A 17282-nucleotide genomic window follows, 5' to 3' on the forward strand; every position below is an offset into this window, starting at 1 on the left:
TTTTGCTTGCTTTAAAAACATGCAAAAATACATGTGAGATTTATCTTTAAAGTAGCAATTCATTCGATTTTTATGAATTGCTTGCTTTGAAAATTCAGAATGTGAGTAATCAAACTCAATTCATCCAATTATGTGCCTTTAAATTGCCATATTGCACTGGCACATTAAAGGAAGGAAATGTATTTTGGTGCAAAGGCCTAAATACTGGGAGTACTTTAGAACTGGACTAATGTGCTTTACTTTTTAGTGAGGGCACTGTTGCATTTATTAATTCGACAAAAGAAAATGCGTGAATGAGTTTTTTTAAGATGGCTGCGACACTAGTCCTTCAATTCTTTGATAGAAGGCAGAGAATTGTGTTTTTGTGTCTCTGAATATTCACTAGGACTAGACCATAAGAAATGAGTATACAAATTAGTAGATGAATTGCATTACTACATTTTCACATTTTCAGCAGACTATCAGAAAACCACAGAATCTTACTTCCCCTCATCTGAGCCACATCTACTGTATGTGCAATCTTGGCCCAGGGGATTTTGGGCAGAGAGGAGACCTTTCTACTGGCAAAATTTTTTTGTGTGTTGTTGTTGCTATACATACATACTCTACACAGGGCATTGCTCTTAATTTCCATAGCCATCCAATCATAATGAAATAAAAGTTGTTTAGTAAAAATGATCATTTATGCATCTAAAAGTTTCAGGATGGTAGTTCCTGAGCACTAGACTTGGGCACCCTTGGAGTAATGAATATACATGAACATAATAAAAAAACTGTATTTTACCCTGCCCTATTTGCTTTGTACAGAGTCTGGGCTCTTGGCTACTGAGAAATTATAGCTTTCTGTTTTAAATTTACTATGAAGCTTACCGGAAATTGCCTGTGATGTAAACAGCCATCCCCCATTGCAAAGAGAGAAGTGCCGAAAGAACTAAGTGGCTGTAAATATTTATTCAATATGTGGAAGTGTGGCCAACAGGAACCAAACAGCTTTGTTTACTTCATCCACTACCATTGCTAAACTACACGCAGACTAAAACAGAGCAGAAAATCTACATAATCGTTCAAAACTTCTCCTTCTGTTTGCTGATTGGCCCGGTAGAAAATCTACCGGAGGGAATCCAATCCCACGTGATTGTGTCTCTTTTGTGTAGGCAGTCTGAATGGTTTGAAGGGCTATTTTCATGGGCTGCACAGTGGCGCAGTTTGTAGAGCTGTTGCCTTGCAGCACGAAGGTTCTGGGTTTGATTCCCAGCCCCGGTCTTTCTGCATGGAGTTTGCATGCGTTGGTTTTCTCTGGGTACTCCAGTTTCCACAGTCCAAAAACATGACTGTTAGGTTGCCCCTAGGTGTGAGTGTGTGTGTGCATGGTTGTGTGTCCTGTGTGTCTCTTTGTTGCCCTGCGACAGGCTGGCGACCTGTCCAGGGTGTACCCCGGAACGTTAGCTGGAGATGGGCACCAGCAACCCTCCCGACCCCACTGAGGGACAAGGGTGAAAGAAAATGGATGGGCCGTTTTCATGTCCATCTCAACCTTACACGAACAGACACAAACATGTAGAGAATGCATTGATTTACAATTAGTTTTATGCATCAAAAAGAGTTAAGAAAGAATAAACACATTTTCACTGAGGCACTTTAAATGTGTATACATTTGAAATTTTAAATTGACATTTGTGTTCTGTATGCAAAATAGACCAGGCAAAATATTGCAGTAAGCATATTGCGAGGGAACGCAAAAGTTGGGAAAAGCGAGATAATGCAAAAGAAAAAAAAAATTCCACATGTCCCCTAAGGGGCTCCGTAAAAAAAGTGCAGTCTGTGCTGTAAGCAAGATGGCCGTCATTACAGAAAAGAAGTGCGCGAGATTTGTTTCGAGCGGAGTTGGACGGGCAGGCAATGAAATGACAGCCAGCGGGGCTGCATAGAGAACGAAGAGAATGAAGCGCCTGCAATAATAATAATAATAATAATAATAATAATAATAAATTAATAATAAAAGTCCCGCCAATAAGTGGCTATCAAGCATTAGTTTGTAAGCATCGTCCTCTACCAGCTATGCTGGCCCGAGCTAACGTTAGCTAACTAAAGGCAATGAACCAAAAAAGCTAAAGATGACGCCGGTGAGCAAACAGAACAACAACGCCGCAAATTCAAGTTCATTGTCAGAGGAAAAAATACTTTGCATTATGGGGATTGATTACAGAAAGCAGGAGAAAATTATACTCGAAGGGATTTCACCTTTGGACAAATTGTGAGGGAGAGAGGACTTTTCCACTACCAAAAAGAATATAAAAAAATGAACTCAGGACAAGTACCGGTCGCAAAAGGCTTTCTGGAGTGTCTTTGATGGCCATCAAGTCCAAGCTGCTGAGGGAGCTGAACTTGTAGGACTTTGTTTGCAAACTTTGCAAGGTAAAAGTCAATAAGGAACTTCTGAAGGTAAGAGGCATAATGCTTTCTAATATAATGTGGGCTATAATATGAGCTGTGATTAAATGTTTGTCTTTCTTGATGCGCTGTTTGCATAACGTGTGTTTTGCATCATTATCTGTGTCGCTGGGTTTGTTGAAGTGCAGTAATTGGCTTGTTCAGTTTCAATGCAGCCTGCACTCAGCTGTGTGTTGTGTAAAGCCATTGTTGTTCCGGGTAACATTGCGCTTTCTGTTTGAGCAGTTTGGATTTTAGAACTACGAAAGCGATGAAAACCGAAGCACTTTTATCAAATACTGCTATTCCAATTGATTTGTTAATGGCAAAGACTTAAATCACATCCCTCATTAATCTATTTGGGATTGGTGATCTTACATGTGTGGATTGTATCCCTGCATTGGGAGAAAGGGGGCCTTGGTCAAGTCCAGTCTTTATTAAGATTAATGAACAGTTTGACATTTTTAGTCCTCTTTTTGAATCAATAATTTTAATACTCATGAGGGCCAGTGGGGATGTGAGATTGTGGAACACACACTGTGGCCACAGGGTGCATGTTAAATGCCCAAGTGGTAATCAATGCAAAGAAATTAGGTATTGATTTCTTATAGTTTTTGTAATAGGTTATCTATTGGTTTGCTCTTTCGGAAAATTCCAATATCTGTCGGATGGACGCGTGCTGGTAATATTGCTTTTGGGAGTGTATGCACAAACTCTCATTTCAGTGTGTGTTTGTATGTGTGTGCAGGGTCACAGTCTTATTAGAACAGAGGGCAGAGTGTAAATAAATAAACATGTTCAGCATCACATTGGTGATGCACAGTTTATTGCAAATAAGGCCACGGACGTTTGATTGGCTTTATTTAGCCTTAATGCTGACTGGAAGACCCATATCTCAAAGATTTTTCACTATTTATTGTCATAATATAAATCCCTTTGCAAACCACCCCGGTGAAATCTTGAGTTTGATGTTGTACATTTACATGTTTGTTTGTTTATTGTGGGTGATAAAAGCCCCTGTCTTACAAAAAACTTGGGCTCAGCTGGGCATTAAAAGCTGAAAAACTTTGGTCAAGATTTTTATTTGAAACTGCTTCCAGAGACTGGGTTGATTAATGTAAAGTTGCTGACATCTGGATCAAGTCATCTCAGTGTAAATAAGATAATAGCTTTGAATTATTCATTTAGATAATGTTTAGGCAATCTTTCAAAATGGTTTATTTGTAATATTAGATGATAATGGATCTGTTTTATGAAATCCATTAGATGCCTTTTGGATAAGCCTTCTGTTAAATTGTCTCACTTTCAACTCGGAAAGTCTGACATCTGAGTATAAATGAAACAGAATAGGACAGTATTGTTCAAGCACAAGTTTTCCCGTGCTACGTTCGGCACAAAATGTAGCAATTATGTCAACAGTTTAAGACAGCCGAAGTGCAATAATAAAAATTTACCTCACAGAAAACTGGACAGCAGTGTGTTATCCTCCTGCAAAATTGTGCTCGCCTTGCAAATTTGGATATTTTTTTTTTTTAGCACTGCGCAGATATTCTTTGCCAAGCACTTGCTAATAGAGCATGCAGTTATTTTCTGCAGTATCTACCCAGAAAAAAAGATTTTAGTAGTACTCAAAGAAAATTTTGGTGTCAGCTATTTATAACTTAGATTAACATAGATTTAGTGAACTCAAATAACAAAAAAAGATGAATAGAGTAGCTTAAGTTGATAGACCCTTGCTGTACATCTAAATAGAGAAAAATTCAACAACACCAGAAACTCCAGCAGGTGACCGATTACAATGAAATAAAAAAGTCTAATCCTGTTGTACTATTTTAAAATGTCTTGACTGCTTGGTGGAAAACTTTGTGTTAAATACAAAGTACTTTTTTTTTATCATTCCAATTAATTAGTACTCGGGTAAACAAAACAAATTATATCAGGCCACTTGGGGTTAAAAGGAAATGGTCTGATCCAAGTTAAATTACATTTACCTTAATGTAACACAACTTGATCTTAGCCACGATGATGATATTCAAATTGTATTCTTCCAAAGCAATCCGTTAAACTGCAATTTCAAGCAGTTGGATTGAGGTTTTTTTTAAATTTTTTAAGACACACTACACTCTTTCAGAATTTACAAAGCACAGGCAACCTTAAAGGCTGCTATTTGAGATTTATGAACCGTCTAGCAATATAATAATGAAATATTTTCAAAACGGGTTTATCTGGTGCCACACTAAGATAGGTGTTAGGGTTTTACACATTTCAAAAATTGTCTTTCCTGCCTTCCCATGAGATAGTATGGCCTACTTATTTGCCAATTTGATAGAAACCCATATGACAGGAGGAGTGGAAGCTCCTTCAGTACATTAGCTGGCAGTAGTCATAAGTCAGCAGGCCCGATAAGTCTTATAGATCACCCCAACACAAGGATCCTATACCTCGACCGTCATTACAGGGAAAAAGGTGACATTTTTGATTGATTAAAGTGGAGCAGACTAGCTTAGGCTAAATCACGTTAAGTGATGTGACATTGCAGTTTCACATATCATATTTCTGTCAAGACAATGATGGTGAAAGGCATTGTCAAGGCATGATATCTGACAACAGCAGTCATCTGGAGGCTAGCAGAGATTTATGGGAAGGTTTTAGTGGTCTAAGGGAGATGAGAGGGAGTAAAAAAGTGGTGCTTTTTTGTGCACTGTCACTTCCAGAGAGACTGTAAATTTTACCCCTGCGCTATTGGGAATTGGAGACATTTACACATGCTGACAAATGGCCTGTTGTAAAAGTATTTATTGGTCTTGTCCTCCTTTTATTCTTGGCCAACTCACAAACACATAACCCCTTGAAGACACAGAAATGGATTTATCCACAGCACATTTATGTAACGCACATTTATTCAGTTCAACAGAGCTATAGCACTAGATAAGTCGTGAGAGTGTTATGGGGGTATTACAGGTCTTTGTGTTAATGCTTTAAGAGGAGGTCTTGGTTGGCAATAATGGATTTAAATCGGCCGCTCAGTCTCACACTGCCAGCCAGTCAACTCACTCAGCTTTGTAAAGGTGTTGTTTATAAAAAGTTAACTTGAAAAAGAAATGTGGAAGATGCACAAATCAACTTATATACCTTATATACTTTACTTGTATACCCCTAAACAAATGAAAATATAAATATTCATTTTTGTCCCACTATGGGAACATTTGGACATTGAATTACAGAATGCAGAATACATGAATTACAGTGCAATCAAATGAGTAAATCCATCTGTATAATCTTATCATAAATCAAGCTATTATTATAAAAAAAACAAAGGAATATACTAGACAGGCCAGGAGGAAAGTTGTAGAGAAGTGTAGAGCTGGATTAGGTTATAAACCCATATTTTACACTTCTCACAGAGGGATATTCAGGTCAGTATCTGAAAACGGAAAGAGTCTTGCGTAACTGTAAAACTACTGAGATATGGCTTTATCTCAACTAGCAGACGGGGGTTAGTAAAACAATCAGTCTGGAGGTCCAATGGTGACTACAGATGAGCTGCAAAGATCCACAGCTCAAGTAGAAGAATTTGTTCACACAACAATGAATTGTTCACACTACAAATTCTGCCTTTGAGTGGTGACATTACTGAATTGGTGAAAGAAAGCCATAAGAAGTTCCTGCTGTAAAATGCAACGTGTAGGTTCTTGCCCAATAACCATGAAGTTTCAAAGACAAAAATATTGACTCATTATGTATTTTATTTACTTACCTATTGGTTCAAAAATACCTCCTTCTCTAAAATAAAAATATTCAATTATTTCCACTGGGTGGTGCTCTAAGACTGCCAATGAGACAAAGTAGGAAACTGGAGAGCCTGCTAAGGGGGTAAAGGTGGGGAAAAGGAGCCCCACACTTACCTCACATTCAGACAGCGCTATAATTTACTAATAGTGTGGGAGCCGCTGCCGCTGTTATCTTTTAATAGATTTGTACGGCAGAAAGCAGGTGCCTGTTGTTAATGCGTCCAATTGCCCAAGTTGCCTACAGAATCCAGGGCATCCATCAATGTCGTCGGTGGTGACACCCTGTCGTTCTACTTCATGCGGTGGGCCGGCCGGGTTGGGTTGGTAACAGATGAGGCTTCTCTCTCCTCCAGACGCCCACAGTCACACAGAGACAACCACCACGCTTGCTCGCACTTCCACACACACAACGAAACACCAAGCTAGCTGCATAAGACTCTTGGAGGACAAATAAAACTCATGCAGTTTAACTAGAGGTATATTATATATATATTTTTTTATGAAGTTTGTTTTGCTGCCAATTTTCACACTAAAGCATCTCATTTATGAAGTCCAGTAGTATTCATTTAGAAGCATTATTTGTATTTTTTATATATATATTTTTGTGTAGAGGTTTGTTATATGATTAATTCAATTGGTATTCGACTTGCCGGATTTAAAATTGACTAGTTTCCCTGGATCAGATCAGTTGACATGGAGTCGAGGTTAAGGAATACCTGGCTAGACATTTTGAGTGATGGTAGACTGGATTCACCTCGTTATGGGATACAGACTGTACATAAGGATGAACTCATTTCCACTTTTGCAACTAGAAAAAAACTAAAGTACAAATATTACAAATTCATGATCTCGCACTCTCCTTTAACTTGACTGACAGACGGGCTGCTTTGAAAGCTAAGTAACTAGTTGAGGCATGATGGAAAGGTAAATGATTCATTTTAAGGGACATCTCAGCTTCTTGACATACCACAATGATTTGTTTGAAAAGCTAACCGTGATGAAGTGGAATGACAAGTATAATGTTAAAAATTTCCGATTTAAGAAGTGGGATTGCAAAATTGCATAATTTTCTGTTGGTTAATGATTATATGTCTATTTTACTCTAAAAATGCCTGACTTTATTGTAATATTTTAGAGTCGTCTGAGTTGAAGTTCCTACACAATTGTTTCTTCAGACTTTGACCACTTTGAACGTTTCACCCATGAGAGTCTCTACAACTTAGCAAATCCCTCGTAGTACAGAATTTGATGTTTGAGCCTTGTTAGTTGAAGAACATTGAAAAACGTATAAATTTTTGTTCGTATTGCTTTTTTTTAACTCAGAAAAATGTTTACTATTCAGTTAAAATTTAGACTGCACCTGTTAAACATCTTGTACTAGATAATACAGTTTACATCTAAAACCATATAATCAATCTAATCAGTTAGTCTGCCTCCAATTCAAATTTTGTTTAGTTCAGCCAATTTTAAATGTTGATTAGTAAAAAAATAATCAGTTAAAGACAGAGTTGATCACGTTGAGTTCTTTCCTTAGATGCGTTATATTGAACAAGAATGTGGTGACGGGGGGAAAGGAGCCATTCCCTCATAACAGGAAAAATCCTCCAGAAGAGCCTGGCTCAGCCGTCCACTGTAAACAGAAGTCCAAATATTATGGACTTCTTTTGAGAAATGGGATTTTGAGAAGATTATTGTATGTCTATCAATATAGTTTAAGAAGATGAAGGAAAACAAAGTATTTCCACCAACAATGTAAAATGCTTGCCAAGTGTTAGAGATAAAGCAGATTAATCTGAAAGGAATGGCTCAAGAGAGGCAAACATCTACATCTGACATTGTTGAGAGGTGTGGCCAAGAAGTCTATTAGTGCTAAAATTCAGTCTAAATGAAAAGCTCTGTTTAGTGTTATTTCTTTATAAGATAATAGCTTAGTAAGTAACTTATGTGCTAGTTTCACAATTTTATATATATATATTTTTTTCCAGAACAAAAAATCTGCATCCTCACAGTCTAATTAAGCACCCAACCTAAGCAATACCTGTTGTGCATCAGCAGGTGGTGACAACTTCAACATTACATGAAAATTCAAGCCAGAAAGCCAAGCATGCCTAAAGCATTGCCAGCAGTCTTATAGATTTAAAACATTCTCCCAAAAAATGTTTGATATTATTTAGCCTTCCTTCTCCGTAGTGAACTCATTTAGCTTGTGTTGAATTGGCAGAAAGACTGGAACTAGTAAAACTTGGGAAAAATTCCCAACATAAGTACGACTCCACTGTAGTGGTTTCTAACCCAGAAAGCGATAGTGGTCATTTTGAAAGTGGGCCTTGATGTATTAATTTCACATTCAAAAAGAACATAAAGGGATGACATGTGTGTATGTAAATTAAAGTCATATAATGTGAAAAATGTAAGGACAACTTCATTATCCCAACAATTGATCATTGTTTCTGGTATCTGCCTCGGTCCAAAACCCCTTTTTGATCTTTTTCAGTGTCCCTTAATGGTAAATATTTTTGCACTGCTCCCATTAGTGATCACAGGATCAGTAATGGGATCATTACAGCTAATAAACCTGTTATTAAATAATCAAAGGTCAGGAATTTTTCCTGCAGCTGATGATACAAGCAACCTCCATTTCTTTCTTTGTTCTTAATTCTGTTGCCCTTTTAATTTTATTCTAAGTAGATTTGAATTGCTAGTTTGCAATATTGTTTTTGTTTTATCTAGAAATTCATATCCAGGCAATCTATCAGTTCCCCCACTACAGCAGATTAAAAGATTAAATTCTGGATTTTCAAGTCGGATTCTAGTCTTTAAATATTTTTTGTTTGTCTTTCTTAGCCTGTAAAGAAGCCTAGGGTTGTATACCTAGAAAAACTATTAACATTTAAGATTTAATCTTTAAGCAGTAAACTATTAGATGCCGTTGCAATGAAAGAGTGCCACTAAAAATGCTCCTCTGCTTTTCTTAGAGTTGGTGACCCTGCTTCACCCTTTAGCTTAACCGGTGGCACCCCGTGGCGCGCGGGTTTGCCCTCCACCCTGAAAACCTCTGTAAGCAGCTGTGTTTCTTTAGACCCAAACTGAGAGTTGGAGGGTATACAGAGGTCCCTGCTAATACCTTTTTAGAGCTATTTCAGTCGCTGGGTCTTGGTGGGGTCACTGTCAATACCGCTTTAGTTCAAGGCCCTTGATCTGCTGCATGTTGGATGAAGCCAAATACCAGTGTGCCTGCTGTCGATTCCCTGTAGTATTTTTTTATTTTTTATTTTTTCACGTGGGTCATTGCTCCTGCGACGTTTCTCCATTGAAGATATCTGCCTGATCAGAATACATGACTGTTTATTTTGATGTACATTGTTATTCTACAAAAATGTGAAAATGTAGTAAATGAGATGCTTTAAAGTTATTAGATTGATGACGGAGAGTTAAAAAAGACTAAAGTGATTTTTTTTTTTTAAAGCCTTTTTTCATGAGTCAAGCTTGTTAATGCAGTTTTTTTTTTTTTTGTATAAACACACGCAGGTGTTAAACAGCATATGGAGGCTGTAATTCAGCTTCGTAACCCTCTCTGACATCGCTCCTGACATAAAACAGAACCATCTCTTTCATACAACATTTGCAGATTTTTCCAGCATGTTTCCTCTGTGATGTTTATGAGCATCAAACCAGTTTTATGCACTCCTCAGATGCGCTCCTCATTGCTCAACTCATCGCGTACATTCTCTTTCAACCCAACTTGAAAAGAAAAACATACCGCAGTGTGATCGTGTGGATAGTGGTTATAAAGACGTTTTTATAGAGCACTTTAAAGTACAACTTAATGCTTCCTAAAATATCCTGGAAATTTATGCATCACAAAGAGACACCAATATTCCAGTTGTACCGTTTCATCATTTCAGTCATGTCCAATACATGCTGGGTACAGCTGGGATGCTTGGTGCTGGATTATTTGGCTCTGAAACCAAATAATTTAAGAAAACAATCATTCTTTGCTGTGCTCTGCCAGTCAGCTGGCTGAAAGATCCTTCTACTTTTATCTCTTGCTAACAAGCAACGCAAATTGGACTGTGTGAAAGCAATTTTGGCCATGAAACGCATTCAAGGTGTGGAATATAGAGGAGCACCCACCGTCACTCTATTAAGGTAACACTATTTCAAAGCTAAAGTTGGCAAGCTGCGAGCATGTCTGTCAAACAGACAGCACTCAAGCAGATGGCCCGGCTAATTAACCGGACCATTTCTGCTCTTTACACTTGTGTTGCTTTGCACTGAGCAGAAAGCGAAAAACTGATATTATGTGAAATAAGCACAAGTTAAAGCACTGCTAATAAATTTAGCAGGCGTTTACTGTAAATTTTTACTCAAGTCTGTGAGTCAAAAAAAAAAAATCAACAATAAAGAAATATTAAATATGTGTTATTGATTTTCTATCTCGGCAGCAGTAGGAGTAATTTATGCTTTTCGTTTTGCATAAAACCAACTGTACCCTCCTTGAAATATTGTTTTAAATTTTTTTTTTAAGTGTGAATCTCACTACCTAAAAGTGCATGTTATGCTCTCAGTCACTTGAAAGTTTATTTTCCAGTTGTCTTATTTCGTCTGTTCCTCTGCAGCTCTCTGTTCATGTGGTCTTGTTTAATCCTTGTCGAAATCTACAATACCAAAAATAGTTGTTGAAAAGTATTGGACATTCTCTAATGTCATTTTAGATAACATGAGTGGGGAGAAAAGTTGTGAAAATTGTCTGTAATTTTTTTTATTTTATTTTCTTCTTAGATTCTTTCTAATTCCTAGAAGTTTAGAGATTTTGGATCTGGTTTACTGCAGAACACATATTAGCATATAAACAAAGTCGTCGATGTCGCTCTAAAGCAGATATATTTTCTTGTCGGATTTTGAAACACCAGAAATTTAGTCAGACCTTCTGCTGCCTCCATTTTGTTCTCCCCCCCCCCCCCCCACTTTGGGTTCCCGCTTAAAAAAACTAACACAAGGTGAACAAAAGACAGGGGAAAGTCTTGCCAGTTAGCTGCTAATGAGACAAGCTTGTGAGGATATCCAAATCCTCAACGTGTTAACGTTTAAAAAAAAAACCCTCCCCATCTCTCTACTCCCTGAACCTCTGCCTCCCCCATCTGCCCTTGGACCCAGCCTTTTGTAAAATGGCGAGGGCACTGCTGAGGCCCTCTGTGTGATTATTCACACATGGCTGTGGCCCTGGCGCTTTGAGAGCAGCCCGAGAAGGAGAACGAGAGAGAGAGAAAAGGCCTCGTGTATGGATAATGTAAAAATGCTCCGACTGACACTTCGCCAAGGTTTTCTTGTTGTTCTTATTAGTGATTTTATTCTTTATTTCTTTTTTTTCTTTTTTATTTTTTTTACTCGTCCGTTTACTCCCAAACAGACATCTAATCCTTTAAAGATGCATACCTATATTCACGAAGACACTTTGTCCTTCACCATCCGCTCCCAATTTCCCTTCGTATAGTGAAGCCAGGCAATGGGTGGGTATTTGGGAATTTAGTGAGAAAAATGTATCTGATAAGTGGAAAATAGTATGGCAAGAGAAGAACCAGCAGTCCCAGTTGCCATTGTCCCGCTTTTTTTTTTTTTTCTGAGAGAGATGTCTGCCTTGGAAGTGAGAATAAAATATGCTTTTGTAATAGATCTTTGGACAGCCTTGAATGATTTGCCACTAGAGTTCTTTTCCGGACTCATTTTCTCCTGGGTGTGTATTGGAAATGTGCTCGGAATCTCAGCAGGGGGAAATTAAATGTTAAGCTGGCCTGGAAGTGTTGCAGAAAACAGTGAGAAAAGCAAACACTGGCCAGATCAGGGAATATCATTCAGCGTGACGTTTGGACTGAAAAAAGCTGAGGCGTGTAACGGAATGGGGCAAATTCTCCTCTCCGAAGGGACGTCTAATTGATTCTGTGCTACATTACTAGTTTTCACAGAAAGATATGGACATCTCACTTCAGTATGTGGTGGTTGCTGTGGTGCAATTCTCACAGCATTTTGCTGATTGCCCTATTTCTTTTTTTTTTTCTTTTAAACTGTTAGATTTATTTTTTCTGTAAAGGTTGCACCAAGCTTCAGAATGCAACCTTAACCTTGGCTGAATCCTCTAAGCTAAAAACATAAAATTGAAAGAGAAGTTTGTGAACAAAATAATCCAGGGCTCCACTTGATGTGTTATTTGTCAGGGGCAGTGCGTTTGTGCATGTTAACTAACTGTGCCACCGGACTTGGCCTGCATGTAATGGGGTTCCAGCACAAACATTTTCTCCAAGGGACTTCTATTATTAATTCTCTGTGAACACATCCATAAATGAATAATGAAATAAATAATGAAAATGTTATTATTTTTGGCGGCTGGGTCATTTCTCGTTTTTCTGCTTTTTCCATCGCTTGCTTCCCTACTAATTAACTTTCCAAGGAGTTGTCCTCCTTTTTGGGGAAAAAAAAAATACATATCATCTTGGTGGTGGGAAAAGAAAACATCCAGAACAATACGCACATCCTTCTCTGGTCAAGGCAAATAAAGAAAATATGAACATAGAGTGCCTGGCAAAAGTATTAGTTTCCCTTCAACCTTTCCAGATTTTGTCCTCAAAAAACCCACAAAGTTCAGCGCATTTATCTGGGAATATTGTTCTCGACCAACACAAACCAGAGATTACCTAGTGGAAAGAAACATGGGCTTCTTTTTTTTTTTTTTTTTTTTCTCAAAATGAAATCCAAAAAAGTGTGGTTTGCATATGGAACAAACACATTTTATCAATTTCCTGCAAATAAAATCTTGATCTCCGTTGCATACAAAAGTCTTAAATAAATAAATCCAACTGTTCTGTAACATGAACAAACAGCATCATGGAGACCAATGGACACAACAGAAACGTCAAGGGTGAAGTTGTGGAGATGTTTAACAGAGCGTTGATTAGAAAAGCAGTGGAGAGACCTTCACTGACTCTAAAAGAGCCGAGGAGGTCACCCGGCTCAGGTGACAGAATATTTCAAAAAGGACTGGATGACAAACAGAAAATATTAGTTGTACACTCTGCAGAGCCTGACGCTATAAAACATGTAATATTATAATTGTTTAAAAGAAGCCTAAATAATTTGTCTTAGCATTGTAAGAGTGCGAGTAGGATGGGGACTTGGCAAACCTGCGTTGTTCTGGTCAAATGAAATCAAGTCTAGAAACTATGTGGCAGTAAACTAACACACTGAACACATATCCAGTGTAGTAAGTTGTAGTGGTAGCATCATGCTGTGGGAATACTATTCTTTAACAAGCACAAAAAAAGACCACAGTTGATGGGGAATATGGCTGTAGCTAAAAACAGGGAAATCCTAGAAGAAAACCTGTCGGAGGCTACAAAAGACTTGATGCTGTGTCAGAGTCACCTTGCAGCAGGACAAGGTGACTCTGACGGTACTACAATACTTTTAGAAAATCTGTATTCATAAGAATAAGATTTTTTATATATATTATTTTTTTGACAAAGCTTGAAAATTGATGTTCAGTTATTGTGAATGCTGCCTGAACTTGAGATTTTTGGAAACTTGAGTGGGCAAAAACACTTGCAACTGATTTTGCAACAGTGTTAAATACAAATTCATGCCACATCTTGCATAAAAAATTGACAAAAGGGAAAAAAAAGAATATCATATTTCTTCCAATTCACAGTCATACATTACATACTGTTGGTTTTTCACGAAAAATAATAGATACTTTGGAGTCTGTGGTTGCAATGTGACAAAATGTAAAAAAAAAAAAAAAGTTAAAGTGATATGAGTACTAAGACAAGTTGGCATGCTTAAATATTTTCCTTGAACCATTTCAAGAAATCATAGCTTAACAATGGTAAGGACATGTTTAAGCTGTCGTATGTACCCGATACTCATTAATTAAGACTGAAGTCCAGAGAGTGTGGCAATAAAGTGAAAGAGGAAGTGCTTTTGGCGATGTCTAATTTAGCAAATCAAGGTTTTCTCCCTTCCTAGCCCTGACTCCCCTTACGGCCTTGAGATGCGTGCCCTCTGCCCCGTGCCATGCAGTTAAAAGCTTGTGTACTGGGACAGAGGCTTGGCGATAAGTAGCCTTCATTTAATATGGATCTTTAAGAGGGCTGTAAAGCTAAAGCCTCAGTGAAGGCGCTTCCCCCTCGTATCCCTCCGGCATTGCTACATAGATGGCTCTTCTCTCTCTCTCCTCATTATAGTCACTGCAGCTCTGTTTTAAACTGCTTCTTCCTTCTCTCTGCATTTTACTGTTAATTAGTTTGCTTTGTAAGGTTAGACGTGCGGACAGAGCAACTTCAGGAGTGTTTGGCAGCCATCTGTGTAGTGCATGGATCTAACTACGTACAGATGGCGGGGGCATACAGACAGGTTGCTCCTGATGGGGGGGAAAAAGGAAAAGCCCAGTTGATGGCTTTGGTTATTTTAACAAGATTTATGGCCATTCTCACAGGTGACTATTTAAGCTATCATGATAATTGTTGGTCAGCTGTCATAAAAAAAAAAGATAATCGTAAGGTAATAGTTTGAATATTGCACATTCCTAATAAACACCCCTGTAAAAACGCATCAACTTATGGAAAATTAGCTTTAACAAATAAGTAGTGAAAGCATATTCATCTAATCTGGTTACCTTATGATGGTATGCAAAAGCTCTGAAAACTTGGCCAAGTTAACACTCCATTAGCTACTCAGTGAACCAGATAAATAGAGAAAAAAAAGCAGAGTTTGCAATGTAATTGTGTGACAAGGTCACAGAACATAATTAAATAAGCACACGACCGACTTATTTATGGTTTTGATTGCGATCAGTCTCTTTCCTTTTTAAGACTCAATCAAAATTTTATTCAGTACAAGGAAAATTAGAAAAAATATTAAACACTCTTTGTTGATTAAAATTTGCCTGTTAACTTGGCTTCGTGATATCTGTAATTTTTCTTCCACGTGCTTTGTCATTTCTTTTGTATCCCTGAAAGGCTCCTCTTGCTGGTGAGAATCCCGCCCCTGTCAGTTTCAGTTCAGTGCCTAATGTTTTTTTTTGCTGGGTATTATGAGCGACCCCACAATTAAAAAGAGTTAGCCGAATTTTAACTGGCTTACCGCCATGCGGTTTCTGAAGTAGTGATGGTCAAAGAGGGAATGTGCACCCAGACGAAGGAAGAAGGAAAAAAATAAAAGCAAACGTTCATTTTCTCTGTTTGTCATTAAAATTGCAATCTGACATAATAAATAAGTCAACCTTGTTGTAATAACTGAATCTTTTAAAACGGTAAGATTGCTATAACACTAAATTTAAGTGTACTAAAATTTGTTTATTTGAAAATATCTTAAAAGATCTATTTAAAAATGCTCAACTCTAAACCGTTAAAAAATATTTGTATTGAATTATTACATTTTTGACAAGAATTTAAAAGCTTTATTTTTGGGGAATATTAGCCATTACAGATATTAGTGTAGCTTAACTTATCTTAACTTTTGTCTGTTAAGTGTGACTTTAGATTTAAATATGTCCCTGCCCCCACAAAAAACAGCATGCAATTATTCTTGACTTTTGCTATTTAAATTGAGGAAAAGCGATGTTAGGTATTGGAGATCATATTGTGTTTTATCTTTTGTCTTGTTTTACCTTAAATTATCATACGAGTTTAGATTTAAATGCATGCCTGTAAAATCAAATCAAAAAAAGCCTTGCATGTATTTAGTTTACTATACATTATGATAATATAAAAATCTTGCTTTTGAGCCTCGTCCATAGAACAACAAAAAGGTAAAAAAGATACTTATTCACAATAATGTAGCAATTTTGTCTAATGTATGAAGTTTTACTACTATAATCTGACACCTTCTTTCAGTATGAAACTCAGGATATCGCTCGAGGTACGTGGTGTTACAGTGCTGCGTCAGCACTAATGGAATCAGAAGAAAAGCTGTTATTTCACAAAAAACTTTGTGCTTATCTGAACTTTTTCTGGTCAGTCATTCAAAATACAGACTTTAGGATGTGCAATAAAACAGCAAGAGCTGCGTTAGAAATTAGTAAAAAAAAATTTTTTGCGTTTCTTTAAAAATGGCCAAGAATTTCAGAGAAAGCCTGTGAAAAATACAAGGGAGGAAAATAAACTATTGCTTTGTTCATTTCTTCCCCCTGCTTTCTCTCTTTCCTACTCTCCCCAAGGTTCTATTAGGAAATAGATCCCAGGTGTTCGATAAGCCTGTAGTGGACATGACAGCAGTGCAATCAAGTGTATAAATTTAATTGCAGGCTCATTTTGTGCCGTTTATTAGCCGTTTAGGGGCATATCGCTCCACTTGAACCCTGTTATTGCCAGACAGAACAGCTGTTTGGTTCCTTTTGTCTCATAGCATAGTTTCTTTTTTTTTTTTTTATAGTTAAATATACAATGTGTATTCCCATTTAAATAAAAGAGAGAAGGAGAGGTAAAAAAAACCAAATATATATTTTTTTAAATCAGTTTTTTTTTTTTTTTTTTTAGTGCTCACGATCAAATAAAAATGCAAATAACAAGGCAGGGAAAGAAAACAAAAAAAGACAATTTGACTTGTTTGCGCTCCGTTTTGTGGCCGAACCGTGCCACACATCAAGAGGCCCGCAAGATGCACTCGCTCTGGGTGAAACCTTCTTCTGGTGTGACACACCATTAATAAAAAGCCCCCCGAAAAAGCTCCGCTAATTGTTACCATGCACTCGGCCTCACTGTTCCTATAAATCATCCCGCTAATTGCAACAAATTGTGGCCTGACATTAAGCTATGATTCCGAACCGGCAAATATTCATCAACATTGCAACTAGCCCCATAAAACACAGAGCCCAACCGTTTCCCAGACCTAATATATATCTACCATCTAACTCCCCCATTATTTATGGATTTTTCTTGTCCGCAGCATTTTAAGTGCTGCGCGGTGAGTGAATGAGAAGCCATTTTGTTTATTTATTATATCCCTGGAATAAATAATACGGAGCAGTCATATGACCAGCTATGGATTGCTTGCCTTCCTTGAGCAGTTGTG

The sequence above is a fragment of the Poecilia reticulata genome, linkage group LG9 (genome assembly GCF_000633615.1).
Source record: "Poecilia reticulata strain Guanapo linkage group LG9, Guppy_female_1.0+MT, whole genome shotgun sequence".
In the NCBI taxonomy this organism is placed as follows: Eukaryota; Metazoa; Chordata; class Actinopteri; order Cyprinodontiformes; family Poeciliidae; genus Poecilia; species Poecilia reticulata.